This window comes from Bombyx mandarina, chromosome 01 (assembly GCF_030267445.1).
Source record: "Bombyx mandarina strain Sakado chromosome 01, ASM3026744v2".
NCBI classification, from domain to species: domain Eukaryota; kingdom Metazoa; phylum Arthropoda; class Insecta; order Lepidoptera; family Bombycidae; genus Bombyx; species Bombyx mandarina.
In genome coordinates this window covers 16,251,368-16,270,720 of record NC_143208.1, presented here as the reverse complement: position 1 = coordinate 16,270,720, position 19,353 = coordinate 16,251,368, and the positions used below count along the sequence as shown (strand labels likewise).

At 35.8% G+C, this 19,353-nt stretch overlaps 2 protein-coding genes across 24 annotated transcripts in view; one reads left to right on the top strand and one right to left on the bottom strand.

Moving 5' to 3' along the window:
• Nucleotides 1-15,810, bottom strand: part of LOC114252735 (pentraxin-related protein b6) — a 57,502-nt gene extending 41,692 nt beyond the window's left edge. Inside the window, exon 1 of one of the 2 annotated variants that reach the window (XM_028187348.2) lies at nt 15,651-15,810. The gene's annotated coding sequence lies outside the window, so the exon portion shown is untranslated. The remainder of the gene's footprint in view (nt 1-15,650) is intronic. The other variant, XM_089731276.1, reaches the window with a different exon arrangement.
• The window catches only part of LOC114252733 (coiled-coil domain-containing protein AGAP005037), a 316,019-nt gene that overhangs the window by 259,159 nt on the left and 37,507 nt on the right, over nt 1-19,353 (top strand). The gene's annotated exons all lie outside the window — the stretch shown is intronic.

The following is a 19,353-nucleotide window of genomic DNA, read 5'->3' as shown; positions in this document are numbered from 1 at the left end:
AAGCTACATAGAATTAAGATATAAATTCATGCTTAGAAACACCTGAATAAATAACCAATAAATAAATAATAATAGTCTCGTGGTCGTCTTCAGGTCAACTACTGAAGCGATTATTTTGCGTATTATACTCTCATTTATCTATACATTTAAATAAAATTTGAGCGTCTGTTTGTAATATTGAAATAACCGCTTTTTACTACATGCATATGAATATATACGGTACATACACCAATTACAATTTTTGTTTGTCAGTCTATTTGTCCCGGCTAAGCTTTGGAACGTCTGGACCGATTTTGACGGTATTTTAACTGATAGGTAACTGATGATATAAGAAGTAACTTAGGCTACTTTTTTTAGACTAGCTTTGTCCTTATACGATAATAATCGCGGGTAACATCGCGGGACTCAGCTAGTTTTTAAATAAAATTAATATTAAGGATAAGCTTGGCAGACTCTCCTTCTCCTTTCTTCCCTTCAACCTTTCACCGCATTGTAGGCCTCGCTTTGGAAATCACACTTTATTCGGCAATAGACGTCTTGAAATGTGCCTTGATGTTCGCCTATTTCAATAGGCAAATCGACAAACTTCTCTAGAGTACTTTAAACACTATCAAAAAAAAAACAATATAAACCAAACAACCAAATTTGAACTGAAAGTAAAAAAAATCGGTTGTCTGTAAAGTCGGTTTATTGACGATAGTTGAACGTGACAATGTCATAAGAAAATACGCCTCAGAGCGAGGTAACGCCGCATGAGTTATGTATTTTTGTGCGTGCAGCCGGCCCCATCAAATTAAGACGTTGTCACGTCAAAAAAACTAATAAATAAATAATGTTAGAAATCTTGTAGCATACCTCTTCCTTGTTTCTGTATAGATTTTAATTGTAGTTTTTAATAACGCGTGTTTTATAAAGTATTTTTTTCATCAGACGAGTGATAAATATCGGCTAACACAGATTGCGAACCTTCATAGTATTTGAACGATTGTCCCTATTTTAGGGAAAGTGTGATTACTGTGATTCATTTCGCATTTGAACATACCTAATAGATTATGTATAATTCATTATGTTCTATAGAAAACATTTTTCATTGCACTTCAGCATTATAAAAACTATTAATATAATTCATATATTCGAATTGAAAATTAAGTTTTTTTATTGCTTATATGGGTGGACGAAATCACAGCCTACCTGGCGTTAAGTGGTTACTGGAGCCCATAGACATCTACAATGTAAATGCGCCAGCCACCCATCTTGAGATATAAGTTTTAAAGTCTCAAGTATAGTTAGAACGGCTTCGCCACCCTTCACACCGAAACGCATTACTGCTTCACGGCAGAAACAGGCGGGAATGGTGGTACCTACCCGCGCGGACTCACAAGAGGTCCTACCTTTAAAATAAATAATTTATTGTTTAAGACATTATTCGTTTTTAACTTGGACCACTTCTCGATGGCATAGGGCACTTAGCGACACAGTTAAAAATATTGCTTCACTGAACCGGATGGCGGATTTGCGGAAAGGTATGGCTCTGCTCTGATGCATTCGACGTTCAACAATAAAATAACGTACCGAGTAATAAAACTATAATAATGTATATGTCAATGATCATAACTGGCATGACGAGAATGAGATACTTGTTTTATTTTGTTTTTTTAAAAGGCTGACGAGCGTCCGGGCGTCACTTTGTTAGTAACTATAATAATTAAATAGATCTCTTCAATATTATACTCTTTAAAAAAAAAACACACGTTAATTAACATACTAAAACGTCAGCATTCATGTTAACATTACTAGCCGCCTACTAGATTGAAGTCAGGCTACATAGCTATCGCAAAATTAAATATGAAATGAAGATATTAGCCAAACCAAACTGCGTGCCAATTGTCGTACTGTGACGTCACTATGTTAGACATCGTCCCTAAGGTACCAGCAAGAAATGTACAAAGCTTTACCCCAACCGATAAATGAACCGTGAACAATAAACGTTATATCCCATAGCATATTGTGAGTAATGCTTCTGCAATCACGTCACACACAAAATGAAACCAATATACCTGGAATGATACTATGTGACATAGTATAATGAGCAATCAACAAAAATCATATTGTAATATATGTCACTGCAAGAAAATCACACATTATTTTCCTAAAAAATCATTCTTTTGTAGTTAAATGTGGCCACCACATTTTCAAATTCTCTCTTCTATTTAAATATCTCTTCAAACCAGTCCTTTGAGCGTATGAATAAAGCTAATGCGCGGTCGTGGTGTAGATAAGACAGACAAACGGATGTACAGTATTCGTTTCATCACATATCCATTTTCTGTTTTAAAAATATAATCCTAAACTAATTAATAATTACAAATTTCGAGTGTTCACTGGAACTTCGGTTCTCATATAGACGCTGTACTTGTAAATCCTTGAAAACGAAGTTTCAAGTAGTTCGTTTACTGGGATATCCTCTTCAGCCTAGTTTATATGAAACTGGACCAAAGTTTGTCGCCTCTCCTAATGAACTCTTAAACGGGGGGGATTTCTAATAACTTGCAGCGTGTTCCGTTAATTGAAACTTTCAATTTTCAATTAGTTCCTGAAATAATTCTGGAACGCGATAAATTTTGTAAATTATCTCAGGTTAAATTTGATTCGATTTTCATGTTTTAAGTTTTCTTGTAGTCAAACTCTTTGGAGGTTCTAGTTCTGATGTCATTTTGAATACGTTTTGATTGTAATACCTACGTGTTCCAACATGCCCTTTTACAAATGAGCATTTCAAAATCCTAAGCTTAGGTACCCTCTGGCAATACTGAAGTCTACGATGAATAGTCAGTTGCCATTATCGACCATAGAAGGCAAACAATAAATGCTTTAATCCAAGATTATTTTTATGCAAAGTAATAAAAGAAATAAAACCTGTGGCACTCGGGAACTGCCGCGGTAAACCTATTGCATAGCATTTTTTATCAACTTTTGCAATTATAATTAGACAATGATAATTTAATATTAAAACAATAATAAAACAAGACCACGCTATATTAAACATTAATAAAAGCAAAACCTTAACTGTCCCCTTCACACTCATAAGCTAGACCGCGCGAGAGAGAGATGGGCAGACTTTTCATGATGCGCATGCAGTGTGACGTCACGCCACGCACTTATTCTCACAAACACTACACAAGCACAACGTGTGAATGTGTTGAACGCAAGCTACATAGTAGCAATATCGAAAGCTACATAGTAGGCGTAGTGGGGGTGTCAGGTTATTTTCGTTACGGGATTTCTTGATTCAGTCGCCGCGCTCAAAGCCCTCGATAAAATCTGTGCAATAGCTTAAAAATACCATCAATCTACATAAGAAACAAAAACAGCTATTGAATACAGTGCAACATTCATTAAAGCTTATCGAAAAACTGGATTGCATCAGAACGTCAAGTCTAGAACGTTCTATGTAAACACTAAGACAAAACTATGATTATAATCAGAGTTAACTAACTACTTACTACCTTGACCTGGTAAAGAGCATCTTATTTCTATTGCATTACATGTAACACGCGCACAATTTTAATTGCGACATGTAAATTGTTTTAAATTGTGGCAATAATATAATATTTAATCCCTACATTACGTTAGGGTTATTGTGTTGATAAATAGCAGGAGAACTAGGGTGTTGACGAAATATATTTGGCCCTATAAGGAAAACTCGCCAGAGGAGTTTAATATATCCAAGAGCGGTGTAATTATGATTATAATTATAAACTTCAATCAAATATCAAAATTAATATTGGTGCTACTTAAGTTCGGCCATTACTAACAATACTTTATTTATTTTGATTTGTGCAAAAATCCGAAACATTGGATTTGGAATATCGAAAGCCATATATATGTACATACTTTTATTTGAAATAGAAACACAATTAATTGTCATTATAATGTGAATCATTATAATGATAGGCAGCGGCTTGGCTCTGCCCCCGGCATTGCTGACGTCCATGAGCGACGGTGACCACTTACCATCAGGTGGGCCGTATGCTCGTCTGCCTACAAAAGCAATAAAAAAATTTAAAAAAAAACATTTCGTAACCGACCACAATTTTTTTCGAGTGACTTTTTTACTTCCAAAATTCGAAAAAAAAAACCATCGCGATATTGAAAAATATTATTTTGATAAATAAATTTTAAACGTTTGACGTACCCTTAGCCGCTGAGGTTGACGCTGTTTAATAAAACATACTAAATCCAAAACCGAACTCGAAACATAATAGATAAAACAAGAAGTGAAAATCAAAGAAATTCTAAATGAACGGGTATCACTTAATTCCGCGAACATTGCCCGGAAGACTAATGCTTTATGTAACGTCGGCTCGCCTCTTGAATAATTTCACTTAATCATTTTGCGCGTTTTCACATGCAACCAACGGTTATGATGATGATTACACGGCAAAACTTCGTCACCGATTAAGGCGGTTATTGGTTTTTTTTAAATAGTTATACACATTGTATGCCTTTCTTTTGATTAGCCTGTGTCGGTATCTGACCATCCAAATCATCTAGTTTGTTAAGGAGTTGAGGAGGAGGAGGGAGTAGCAGTCTTAATACCTAGAAATAGGGAAACCGATGTACTATCATGTGCAGGATAAAATCAAACTCACTTTAGCCTTACTATTTTTTTTTTTTTATTGCTTAGATGGATGGTCGAGCTCACAGCCCACCTGGTGTTAAGTGGTTACTGGAGTCCATGGACATCTACAACGTAAATGCGCCACCGACCTTGAGATGTAAGTTCTAAGGTCTCAGTATAGTTACAACGGCTGCCCCACCCTTCAAACCGAAATGCATTACTGCGGTGCATAATCTAGAAACATGTAATCAACATCTCGAATCATATTCAAGGTAACAAGGAACATAGAATCGTAGTATCTACTTAAGATACCTAAAATACCTGCATGATTACATAATAGTGGTGTAGACAAGTGATGCTCGTGTAGTTCAGAGGAAGTACGGCCTGAATCCTGAGGTTCGATGTCTTTGTATGGAAACCAACAGTGCTCTAATCTCAAATTAATTACTGTCTTTTTGTAACTCGTTCCGGTCATTTATTTGTGATTTTTTAATAACGTAAGCATCCGGCTTTAAACGCTTCTATTATTTTCTTTAACTTTTATTTAAAAATCTATATTACCATACATATTATACTAACTAAAATACAATAATTTCGAATTTAATAATATCGAATTATTCTACTCACAATTATTTTTATAAAGAATGAACACTCCATTCATTGCATTAATTTTATAAATTAGTGATGAAAGAAAATCACGGTCCTCTGTGGCTTACGCTAAATTTGCCAATTCAATAATATAATGGACGCGATATTTATAACTGGTTAATTTTTAAAATTTGACAATTTGATTTGATTATCATACTGTTTCCGAGACCACGAAGACTCGCGTGCACAATGAGTCAACAAATCTAAACAAAATACCAGAGAAACCGTTTTAATTTAATCCGGAATTACAAAAACTAGAAATTCCAAAAAATAATACGATCGTTGAGTAAACTATAAAATGTTTAGAAATTCCAAACTAAAATCGAACGCAGTTAGCGATTTCTAGATTATGATGTGAATAAACTTTTACCGATAAAATCATTGTCACATGACAAAAAGCGAAATCGTCTTTAATGCCGTCTAAAATAGCAGATGAAGTTGCAACGTGAAAGCGTTGTGCCCACACGGATCCGTGGTGTTAATTACATTCCGTATGAATTCATAAACAAATTGTCGCTCGAACAACTCACTCACTCATAGATTTGATTTCTGTCGCTTCCTCGTTAGCCATTAGCATGCGAATCTAGATTTAGAAGTGATATTTAATTTATTAGAATAATAATAAATAAAGTGATGTAAACGAACTTAGCGGTTGATTTGAACATGATATCTTCCAGAAGAAATATATCTATTTTTAATGTACTTGATACGTTTCTTTTTTTTTTACTGCTTAGATGGGCGGACGAGCTCACGGCCCACCTGGTGTTAAGTCGTTACTGGAGCCCATAGACATCTACAACGTAAATGCGCCACCCACCTTGAGATATAAGTTCTAAGGTCTCAAGTATAGCTACAACGGCTGCCCCACCCTTCAAACCGAAACGCATTACTACTTCACGGCAGAAATAGGCAGGGCGGTGGTACCTACCCGTGCGGACTCACAAGAGGTCCTACCACCAGTAAAACGTGGTTATAACCACTCTTATTTATGCTTCATAATAAAAAGAACAACAAATTGAACACATGATATTTATATCCTCGATCTATGTTATGATATTCTTGATTTCATTAACCGTTTTGGTGCAACACCATTTTTTTTTTCTTCAATATATCCTCGTGTTCCATTAATATTCAACATTTCTTAAGACACTTAAATCCAACAACATTCCTCGATAACTAGTGCAAAGTTCGCCGACGAATACATATTGAAAAATTATAATCCAGTTTTAAGGCGAGCCGTAATTGCTCTCGGGTTTCCAAATTTCTCCACTAAAGTAAAATTACTTTCAACTAAGTACAGCTTGAATTCAGTTAAAATTTCAACGTAGTTTAATCAAGGTACGGTTAAGAAGATTATTTTAATAAATACCTTGTAGCTCTAGTTAAAATACAAAATTTATTTACACAAATAAAAACTTGAGACGGCGTGTCTTCTGTACTCTTGATATAGTTGAGCAAAACGCTAATTGACGCGCCTGCCTTCATTGACGTCTATCATCGTTTATCATTTACACCAACCACCAAAATCCATTTTCAGAAACCGTTCTTATAAAGGTTATATTATAACGGCCTACCAAATGTTAAAGACATTTTTTTTATATAAATATACTCACAAATTATGATGTCATTTTTTGGTAATAGTTGTTTAATAGTGTACAGTGCTTTTGCCTTAAATGACGTCCCTTGTGTGAAATTTTCGAGTATTATAAAGTTTGCGTTGCAATTTGAATAATTGTTCTTTGAGAATTCGACTATTTGTCTCAAGGCGAATCGAAGTATTTAGACTCTAATGTCTACATACTCCAGTAAACATTGAGCAGATCGTGTGATAGTCAACCCAACTATAAGTGAATAAAAATATGTGGACACAAGTTTTAGCCTATTGAGAACGTTCTATATAGAATTTCTTAACTTAACATTAACCTCAAACCATGTTACGATATTTGAAAACCATAAACTGCATAATCAATACCTACTTAAAATGATCTTTGGGTTATTCATAATTAACACTTTAGAGAGTTCAAACTTGCCTACCAGCCTAATATATGATGAAAGCCATATTTAACATGTAACGCGTGTTCTGCGGGCCGTGTGATTGCATCGTCAACCCAAAAAGACTTCATTTAAATAGTTGCTTTGTGATCTTCTTTATACATATCAGACTGAATTTGTTTTCTTAAATATTACTTTTTAATACGACGGATTAGCGTAGTTTCTTCACTCGGGATCTCAATTTAGATCTTTACCTATGAAGCTGTCTATAGTCTATAGTGTCTATGTATATCTTTAGCTTAGACGGTTGGACGAGCTCACGGCCCACCTGGTATTAAGTGGTAATGGGAGCCCATAGACATCTACAACGAAAATCCCGCAACTCATCTCGAGACAAGAGTTGTAAGGTCTCAGTTTCAACAGTACAACGGCTGCCCTACCCTTCAAACCGAAACAAATTACTGCTTCACGTTAGAAATAGTTGGGGTCGTGGTACCTACCCGTGCGGATTCACAAGATGTCCTGGACCGTGGAAGTCAATCGTGAGCAATCGTTAAATACGTATTTCATTAGAAAAATGCCTGCGGGATTCAAACACCGTTGCATCGCTCAATATGAATGCACCGGGCTTCTAATCCTTTAGGTCACGACGACTTCAATATAAAAAATAAAAGCGGTTTTTTTATAAACTTTTTTATTCCTATTAACCAAAATTTGCACCTATGGTATCAAATCATGTCTGCCAGTGCAGTGCTAATTTTTCTACGCCCTACTTGAAGAAGTGAGGTTTACGGGAGGCAAACAGTTCTTCAAACCATCAGTTGTATTTACCATAGTGATGTTGTCCAAACCTTAGCATAGCAATAAGACGTCTGTCGTCGCAAAGTCTGACGACTAAGGCGGATGACGAAAAACTTCCAACTTTAGCACTTGTAGCTTAGGGACCGTTTTTTTTGCCGTATGAGGTCAAGCGTTGTCCTGTAGGAGCAGTAGGGATGAGAAAATTACTTCGTAAGCTTCTCCATTATTGTGTCCTATTCCCATCTACACAAGTATCACCATCCCAAGTACACATCTGCAGTAATGCTGGTGCCATTTACAAGAAGTTAAGAAGCTGTGATGAATTATACTGGCATTAGCCCACTGAGTTTCTCGCCGGATCTTCTCAGTAGGTCGCGTTTCCGATCCGGTGGTAGATTCTGCGAAGCCCGGCTCTTGCTAGGGTTCGTGTTAGCAACGTCGTCAGGTTTGAGCCCCGTGAGCTCACTAGTTAAGGTTACGCTGGTATAGCCTCTCAAGGGTCTCAGCTTAGGTAAGAAAAAGGAAAAAAAAGAAGAAAAAAAATTGCATTAGTCCACCAAACAAACAGTGATCATGACTTTTTTAAGGAATAAGTTTTCGTTTGGTGCATTGCCCAGGTGCTGAACCGGGGTCTAATCAACATGACGACCGCTCTTAATTCGTCGTTGTTATCCTTAGTTTTGGGTGACTAAGGTGTTGAACTTTTATGATCAAACTTTCTATTTCGGGAGCGACTAAATTCATAACGTGTCGTGCGTTCGTTTGCACTGTTCACTTCGTATTCGTCATTAATGTTATGAGTTGTTTGTGCATTGCTGACGCAACGCAGCTCGTATCCCCACAAATACTGGTATTTTTATCGTGTCCACATTGATGAAAATATAGAAATTTAGAGAAAACAAAACACTAATCAATAAACATATGACTTAATTTTAAAATAGATTTCTTAAAATGAAATTCATTTGAATCTAGAATGTATTGCCGAGCATACATAAATTAAGTTTCAAATCGTCAGTATTGTAAAAAAGTAACTTCATTCGGGCGACCACTGGAGATTTTTTTAATATTTTTTTTCCCTTTCGGAAGCGAAGCATCAACCGGTCGTGCATTCGTTTGTAGTGTTCACTTCGTACACGTCATTAATGTAGTGAGCTGTTTGTGCGCCATTGCTACCGCGTCGGAACTCTCATTCCATAGTTATTTGTATTTTTATTGTTTCGAATTTGATAAATAAAGATACAAATGTAGAGAGAACAAAACACTAATCAATAAATAAATGATTGAATTTGAAAATAGAATTCCTTAGTTAATAAATAAAATTAATTTGAATCTACATTTTATTTCCAGCCATAGACAAATTAAGTTTCAAATGATCATTACTGTCAAACGACAAGTTCATAGGTTCTATGTAGATCAATAGTTTATATATTATATCAATAGGAAAAGATTAGTATTAAATAGCTACTCTATTTCATTACAATAGGTACTTTATATCTGTGATATTTAGAACTGTAACAAAAGCACACTCTACTCATACATGCTGGACGAGGTAGAATCATTTGTTCTAAAGACGCGATCACATGCGTGGGTGTGGTAAAATGACACAATAATCTTAAAGCGAAATGAACGAGACGCGTGAAGACCTTACTTGCCACGCGCTAATGTTGCTCGACTGATCACTTGAAACTTAAGAAGGCAATCACGTACATACACGTCCATGAATGCATGAGTTTCTTTATATATCTTACAGTCTTGACTTACTATTTTGTTTTTCTTTTATTCAATGAAATATTTTTGGTTTGGTATAAATTAATTGCTGTTCGTTAGTCTCGCTAAAACTCGAGAACGGCTGGACCGATTTGGCTAATTTTGGTCTTGAATTATTTCTGGAAGTCCAGAGAAGGTTTCAAAGGTAGATAAATATGAAAATGCTCGGAATTAAATAAAAAGAACAATTTTGTTTTTCCTTCGGACGAATTTCTTTTGTTTTCTTTCATTTATCCATTGAGGCACAACGAAGTCTGCCGGGTCAGCTAGTTTTAAATAATAGTTTGGCGACGGAGGAAATACAAAAAGACATTATTAGAGTACAAAATACTTGGATCTGTGTTGCCCTTTCTTGCTTCCTAAACAACTGATCACTAAATCTAGGAAATCTACGATTATATTTTTGTAAACGGAGATCATAGAACTGTTGAGCTCAACAAATCTCAGTCTTGATTTTAAATGGCTAATATATTTTAAATTTAATATAAATCCAGTTGACCGAAGCTACTATCGGCCGCATATGCCTAGAAATGAGTATTATTTTCGAAAATAACCTTTAGAACCTTTTAAAAAAATTAATATGCAAAATAAAAAATATTCTGAAAGGTATACATATATGCTCAACTGAACTACGTTCGTAAATACTCGGTATATTTTACGAGTTCACACGATACGCGCTCTTTTAGCGACTGAAATTTTTAATTGCGCGTTATGGTTGCGTTTAATCCAATTTAGCGTTCAGTGGTGGGTACAAAAAAAAAATAGACACGTACGAGTATTACGTGCACTGAAAGGATTCAATTTGCTGGGCTTTTACTATCGTAATCTTTTATAATAACGGAGGTAATTCTAGTTGATTATTTCGTGCAATGTAAATTAATATTTTAATAATAATACTTTAAGTTTTGAATTACTTTACTGGTGGTAGGACCTCTTGTGAGTCCGCGCGGGTGGGTACCACCACCCTGCCTATTTCTGCCGTGAAGCAGAAATGCGTTTCGGTTTGAAGGGTGGGGCAGCCGTTGTAACTATACTTGAGACCTTAGAACTTATATCTCAAGGTGGGTGACGCATTTACGTTGTGGATGTCTATGGGCTCCAGTAACCACTTAACACCAGATGGGCTGTGAGCTCGTCCACCCATCTAAGCAATAAAAAAAAATTAGAACGGGTATTTAATATTAATAGATAACAGAGCTATAGGCACCGGTTGCTACTATTCATTAAGTAGGCCATGTGCTTGCTTGGCTGGCTATAATGGCAATAAAAAATACACAGTCACTGCTTTTTTTACATCATTCATAAAACATGCTTCTTTACTCTGCATAATGCTTGATCGTAATATTACCTGCTACGTTATGTAGTAATTTAAGCGTTTATAAATTCTCAGAATTTGCAATAGCTTCTTACAAATGGTGAAATAGCGTCTTCGTCGAAGCCGTTACTTACGGGTCGGGTTACTATTTACTTAGAAATGGTGGTTCTTGTCGGTCGCAGTCACATCACTCAATTCAAACAAAGCGTGCATCTTATTGGAACTGATACTTCAAAACCACTCTAGCCAAAACCCATTAGGTACCCAATAGAAATCTAGGTTTTATCACACCGGTTGGCATCATTCTGTCATCATTTTAGTTTTGAGCCATAACACCCGTGCTATTATTAATGTAGGATTAGTAAGAATGGAACGTATGAAAAAAGTGTGAAACGGAGCGTTAAGATGTGAGTGAGACAAAATGGAAAGAAAGAGAGAAGAGAATGACAGAGAATTGGAAGATGGCGAGGACGGTCGAAAAATGAGGAAGACGTAATAAAAGTGTTAATTATTAATTATTGTTAGAAGAGAATATTTTGGAACAGGGGAGGTTTTATTTTATGATTCTACATTAATATAATTGACGATACTATTTTTAAGGCAAAGACGTATGCAACTTACTCTTCAAAAAGTCAAACCGTACAAATCATGTCATTTTCTTTTTTTTTTTTTTTTGTAAAGTTGACAAAGCGTGAAGGAAACAAGGTTGATTATGTAGCTCAAACATTGTTTCGATGTCGAAATAAAGGAAAAACACAATAAGATATCAAGACGGCCTTTATTACGAAGAATACTCGTTACAAATTGTTTCGGCGCACCACCACAAGCGACCACATAGTAAATTATTTTTTTCGTCATAACCGAATAAGTTTCTCTCGCAATCGCGGTCAGTAGTAGCTGATTACGAAAAATGATACATTTGATCATATTCTCCATGTTTAAAAGCCAAATTTCGCACCTTCGTTTTATTAAATACGCAATTGTCACGTTACAGCATAGAAGAGTACCAACCCTGAAACTGTTTTGACTACTTTTTTTTAATAAGGAAATCATTGTGAAATATGATTTTTTCTAAATGTTATTTTGTACTTTTGTGTTTTTCGGAGGCAAAATATTTTTCAAAAGGTATGGTTATATGGTTGAAAATGTAACAATAAAATATAGGAGCGGAGGAAGATCCGGGATTAATAAGAATCTAGTGCGAGCGAACTTATGGTTCTGAATAACTGCATTTCTTAAGTTTTATTTTATTCATCCTTTGGTTAGTAAAAATTGTATCATTCCTATAATTTTCTCGATTTTCTATTATAATAAAAATTCTCAAACTACCAAGCATGTTACTTCTAAAACTATAAAATGACATTTTATAAAATTGTTATTATCTTCCTCATAGCAGTGAAGCACATGCGAAAGCAATGTGGATTTCCGTGATTCTTGTTTTGTTAAAATGAGGTCTATTATGATATACCGAGCGAACTATGAATAAAAAGGTGAACTAAAAAACCTAAAGCCTCTAACAAGAATATTTTTTATAATTATTCTAGATGTGCAGTTCGATTTCACGGCCCACCTTATTTCAAACCGGAGCTCGTAAATATCACAAACCCGAATGCCGTCAACCACGTCCGGGCGTGAAATCAAAATCTCAAATACATATTCAGCCTTTAACCCTTAAATTGTAAGAATTAACATACCCATCCGATACTTATACATTACAATACGTTCTGCCATTTTCTTGGATGCTATAATAAATGACACATTTTTGGGATTGGGACCATGTTCGATATTCCGACTACGTCATCTATTATTCACTTAATAAGAATTACCAGCCGTGTAGAAATATATTCAATTACTCATTAGCGCTGTCCTTCTTCTCACTTGTCTGAATGCTAAATCGCTAGTGGGACAAAGATTAATTGTTCGAATCGGTCAGTTGCATTCGTTAGTTTAATTACAAAGTAAAATCGTTTCAAAGCATCTGTGTAGCTACTGCATTTTCTGTCGCGAAGCAGGTCATGCATTTGCTTTGAAAGGTGACTCAGTCGATATATAATAAAAAATATAGTCACGAGCATTATCGCATGTCAATGAAAAGTTTATAAACCAATATCTGAATATCTGTAATAGGAATAACTTCGAGCTATTGAATATAAAAGTTGTCCCGTCGAACTTAAATTTCATAATAGCCAATCCACATTGATCCTCGATCGAGTGTAGTTGGTCGAATTTCATCATCGTCATGAAATAGACGTTGTTCGTTTTTGTACATGGGCAATTGGAATGGGGACGTGGTTGGACAAGATTCGCCGCATCGACCGGTCCTGTGCTGACCGGATTTGAATATAATCTAACATTAAAACTCGTATTAGGATAGTAGAACAGTATTTCGAATAATCTGTTTATGACCAAGAAATACAGTTAGTAGTAAGTAGGTAGGTAGGAAATCGTAGACGTTTTGATTTTTGCATTAAATCCTATGAGAACGAACAAAGGTATGTTTGTTATTGAAAGGTCAGAATTGTGTTCGTTATCTCATATTAGTTTTAGAAATTAGATTGAGGATTTTTGAACGTAAATAATATATTCCGAGACTCATACACGTTCATATGACGGCAAACTAGCGCAAATTACATATACATACTTACTTATATAGGTTTACATAAAAATTATGCTATTATAGATATCACCCAAACAAACTTATTCATCAAATGAAAGGTATTCCGATGTGCGAATAGAGCCCACTACCCTTGGAGCATCAATCGGGAACGCTAGATACCCAAGTCAGTCAATACAATTTTTTAAATCAAGTGACAACCCTTACAAGAAAGATTTGTTATTACTTTCTCGTCACATTTATCCATCATTAAATTTTATACACACCCATTCCTAATTATTGTATCACCATTTAACTTGTAAGTAATGGGTAGATCTAATAAAATCATTGTCAAACTGATTTACTGACCTGGGTATATTGCAAGCCCCTGTGGATAAAATAATTCTGTCCATTTGTTTGTTTCTTCTAAACAGAAAGGTCTTAATGACTCTATATTGGATTTCTTCTTTTGACGTGACAACGTCTTATAATTCGATAGAGCCGACTCATGCGGCGTTACCTCGCTCTGAGGCGTATTTTCTTACGACGTTGTCACGTTCAACTATCGTCAGTAAACCGACTTTACAGACAATCGATTTTTTATAATTATTTTTGATAACGACCTATCCTTTTTTTAACGTTGAGGAAATCCGTTTACGGATACCCGGTCGAGGGGGATAACAGACCAGGTTATGTCGGACCCTAGCGCCTCCACAGAATAGGAATACCTAGGTCCTCCTCTCCTTCTAATTCCTGCCGGGAGACTTCGTCTTGAGAATGGCGCGCCAGACGCTTCGTGGCATCAGCCACGCAAGACCTGTCGCGCAAAACCGATTACCGTAGTCGGTAATCGATTTTGCGGCAACGTTGGTTTGGCTCGATGAGGTTACTAAACCTCAGTTACCGCATAGTACACATTGACAGCTTCAAAAATGTGTTTGTTGTCTACTCAACGCCATAACTATTCTCAATGATTCTTAATCTTCTTAATCTGTCCAACGTAAATACGCAGAATGACAAACACTCGATCACGGAAAGACATTCATTGTCAATGCCGTCCGCCGACTTATTCATTGAACCATGTCTAAAGATGTATTACCAACCGTCTTTCAGGATACGAGTTGGTAACTTTATTAAACAGATTTGATTTGGTTCGAAACTAACCTTCGCACTATGAATGTAAGAAATGGTTACAAAGAGGTTAGTTTTTGTTAGTATTTTGGTTATTTTAGTTTTTCTGGGTTTTTTTTTTGAAACAATCCTTTAATTTTTAGCGTTCTGTACGCGTTATTTTCGTTCATTTTGTTGCTCGGAAATTATTGAAACGAATAAAAATGAGGTATTGCAAAAACTGAATCTCTTCACTGGCTACTTTTGCAACCCGGAATTGTTGTTCAAAAAGTGACGGTGTTGAAATTCAAATTAACAAAACCGATTTTAAATGAGACAGCGCTAAACAAAATGAAAAAAAAAACAATTCTTACGTAATAATACTCTAAGCTCTCATTCAAAAGTTTCATATTGATTCGTGTCAGCGAAGTGTTAAATTACACTGTCATGTGAAAAAGCTATTAGATGTTATTAAACAATTGTTTGTACACGATATTTTGTTTAAAGTTCGGAACTAAAATATTCAAATATTATATTCGATAAATAAATATAATTCTAGTTTCCGTTATTGTAAACTTAATTTTAAATGAAAGCTCGTTTTTTATATTTGTTTACTTAAAATAAGTAACCTTCTTGGTTTTTAAGTATTTTTTTTTATTGCAGTACGATTTTAATAATAACCGGTATCCCGAATATAAACGAAATAAGTAAAAAAAAAAAAAATTCGCCGTGCTAATAAAATCGCAACGCCATCACCCCGTCACGCAAAGAAAACGTTTGTCAAACGAAAGTGTAACACTTACTTTAAGTCGGATGGTCGCGGCTCACTCGCTCACTAGCACCTCACACACTGACCGACGACCGCACGCGTTCAACCATACAGGTCCCCACCTAGCTTTCTTCAGAAACCAGCAGACCGCGAGATCAGCGATAGTGTCGCAGACGTCTTGCGTAACGCTCAATCCGATTCGGTGCACGACGTTTTAATTGACGTATTGAGCTCGTTATGGGCTTAAAAAGTACTCACGTATTTTTTTGCTGCTGCGGACCTCTCACTTTGTTTACCTCCTTTGCTTAATTAACTAGCTTAAAACTAATGTTTGCATGCGCTATCTACATACATGTGTCTGACAACCACAAAGTGACAATAATAGTCTTTTTTTTTATTGCATAGATGGGTGGACGATCTCACAGCCCACCTGGTGTTAAGTGGTTACTGGAGCCCATAGACATCCACAACGTAAATGCGCCACCCACTTTAAGATACAAGTTCTAAGGTCTCAAGTATAGTTACAACGGCTGCCCCACCCTTCAAACCGAAACGCATTACTGCTTCACGGCAGAAATAGGCAGGGTGGTGGTACCCACCCGCGCGTACTCGCAAGAGGTCCTACCACCAGTAATTACGCAAATTATAATTTTGCGGGTTTCATTTTTATTACACGATGTTATTCCTTCACCGTGTAAGTCAATCGTGAACATTAGTTGAGTACGTATTTCATTAGAAAAATTGATACCCGCCTGCGGGATTCGAACACCGGTGCATCGCTTCAACACGAATGCACCGATCGTCTTATCCGTTAGGCCACGACGACTACTAAAAACTATCTTTCAGTGTATTAGTGGTTCATTTTTTTTTTCATATTTAATGCGAGCACTGTACGCTCTTTCGAAAGCACTGCGCTGTGACATGATCATTCTTTAAGCCTTTAAGCCTCTAACATCTAGCGTTGTCCATGAGTGATACTAACCACTTCACACCAGGGTTCCGTGACCTCGTCCGCCTATCTATGTTATAAAAAATAAAAATAAAACATTTGGAACCTGTCATTTTTTATATATGACTGACTATACATCGCGTTTTCTCGTTTGAGTGCTAATATTTGTGATATATTAGAATGATATTAAAACGGAGTCCGGTAATAAAGACGAACAAATCGCTACCAAGAAAGTATAAGGCTAAGTGTAATTTTTTAGAGACTTCATTAGCTTGCTTGTCCAATTTTTTTTGTACAGACATGTTGATTAATTCAAATAATAAAACTCCTTCTGTTTGTGACAGATAAACACTATAATATAGATAAATAGAGAAAATAATCCGAATAAATACTGTCCATTTAGGTTTTAATTTAGGGAGTACACCCTACCACCAGTTAATGTATGTTGTCTATCGCAATGCGCTAGTAGAATACTCAGAAAAAACTACTACCCATTCTTCAGGGAAGCCCTTAGTCGTCTTTTACGACACACATCGGGATTTATATAATACTAGCTGACCCGGCAGACTTCGTAGTGCCTCAATCGATAAATAAAAAACCTAAGCTTTTGTATAAAATAAACTTAAAACAAACAAAAGGAATCCATCCTACGGGGGACAGATCAAAGGAAAAACAAAATTACTATTTTTATTTAATTTCGAGCATTTTCATGTTTGTCTACCTTTTAATCCTTCTCTGGACTTCCACAAATAATTCAAGATCAAAATTAGCCAAATCGATCCAGCCGTTCTCGAGTTTTAGCGAGACTAACGAACAGCAATTCATTTTTATATATACCTAGTCAGGTCATAAATTCTGTCACATGTTTAATGTAAAATAATTGAAACAAGTTTATTCATTATGTAACCATTCATATACCAAAATGAACTTAACAAAACATAGATTGATCAAGGATGTCTTGAGTGACTCCAAATTGGGATGAGGCTTTGAGCACGCCTTTTCCTCCAAGTGTTGCCATTTCTTGTAATCTAACGGATTCAAATCTGGACTGGAGGAGGGCCAGTCTTCGTGCCGGATGAAGTCGATTTCAGGCGCCGCCAGCCAGTCTTGTGTGCTCTTCGCTCTATGAGCTGGCGCCGAATCTTGTTGGAATACCCAGTGCCTGTTATTGAACATGGTATGAGAAACAGGTTCCACAAGGTTCGTCAGGATTGTATTTTGATACACAACTGCATTCGTTTTTACACCTTTCTCACAAAAATGTACCTCTGTTAAGCCCCAATAAGAAACTCCCAACCATACCATGAGCGAGGATGGAAAATGACCTCGTTGGACACGCGGAATACGGTTGCTCGCTTCTTCACTACTGTGTGCGTACACCTTATCATTTTGTTTGTTGTAGCTCTCTTCTACGGTAAAAAAATTTTCATCCGAAAAAAGAATTTCCCGATATTTTTTTCCCGCGTACCGCTTCAACAAAGCGCGGCATCTCTTCAGTCTCAGGTCCATTAGACGAGCATTCAAACGATGTCCTGTTTTTCTTCGATATGCCCGAAGCCCTAAGTCTTCATTTAACACCCTTTTTACCGTGGTTCTGCTTAACCCCATCTGAAGGGCCAACAGTTTCTGCTTACGTTTGGGATTTCTTTGAATTCGCGCCTTCACAGCTTTTATCACTGCTGGAGTCCTAACAGACCGAGGGCGACCACTTCTTGACCTGTCATCTACACTAGAGTCTTCATTGTATCGTTTGATGGTACGATAAACGAATCTAGTGGTTATATTCAAATTTTTCAGTTTGTTAAAAATTTGAATTGGCGCGTAACCGCAACGTTGCAACGCAATAACTGCAACACGGTCTTCTTTAAGCGTCCACTCCATATTTAAAAATGAGTAAGATTCTAAAAGTATACATTTTTATTTTCATGAACAATTCGAAATTCGAATTCAATAAACTTTTTTGTGGCCAGCATTCTAAAAGAAAAGTTTTTACTGTGTGACAATACTTATGACCTGACTAGTTATAGATATTTTTCATTTATTGATTGTTACCGTATTTTTGACTGGAAATATATTGAGGCGTACTCAAAAATGAAACCAAGTTCTGTTTGTGCTGTAATTTATTAACCTTACAGGCTCGTGAATGATCCATTTCCGCTGAGTATACAATTATTATTACACATAATACCGTACAAGCAAATCTCGATTCTCGAAACAATCATAATTGTTTGTTCCTATAACAAAACGAAATACCTTCAAAGGAATTAAACAGAACAATTATATTGACGGCTGTTCTATAATCGTGTTTATTAAATAATAATAAAAAATAAGAATAATTAATATTTAAATATAAATAATATAAATATAAAAAATAAATAATAATTAAAAATAATAACCTATTTAATGTAGTTTAGTCCCGCGTTTACTCCAATTTAGCTTAGAAGCTTTGATAAAATGTATTTTTTTTTACATAAAATAAGCTCAACGTCCTCGCGTTTATAATTGAATATCATCCCTCATGAACATTGACAATGCCAGGCCGTACCCGAAGAAGGACGTCCTATATTATTATAGTTAAACTATGAGTTATGTTTCCAATAACATTTTTAGGACAGTTACTTTACATCACCAACAAATTTCATAAACATTATCTTCGTTTCACTGTAGGCCTACAAAAAAATCAAACTAACCTAAGCTATTAACTTTATTGAAATTAATGAAACCAATAAGAGATTGACACGCTAATAATAAGACGCCTTTAATTATAGCAATAACGTAATTTATGTTA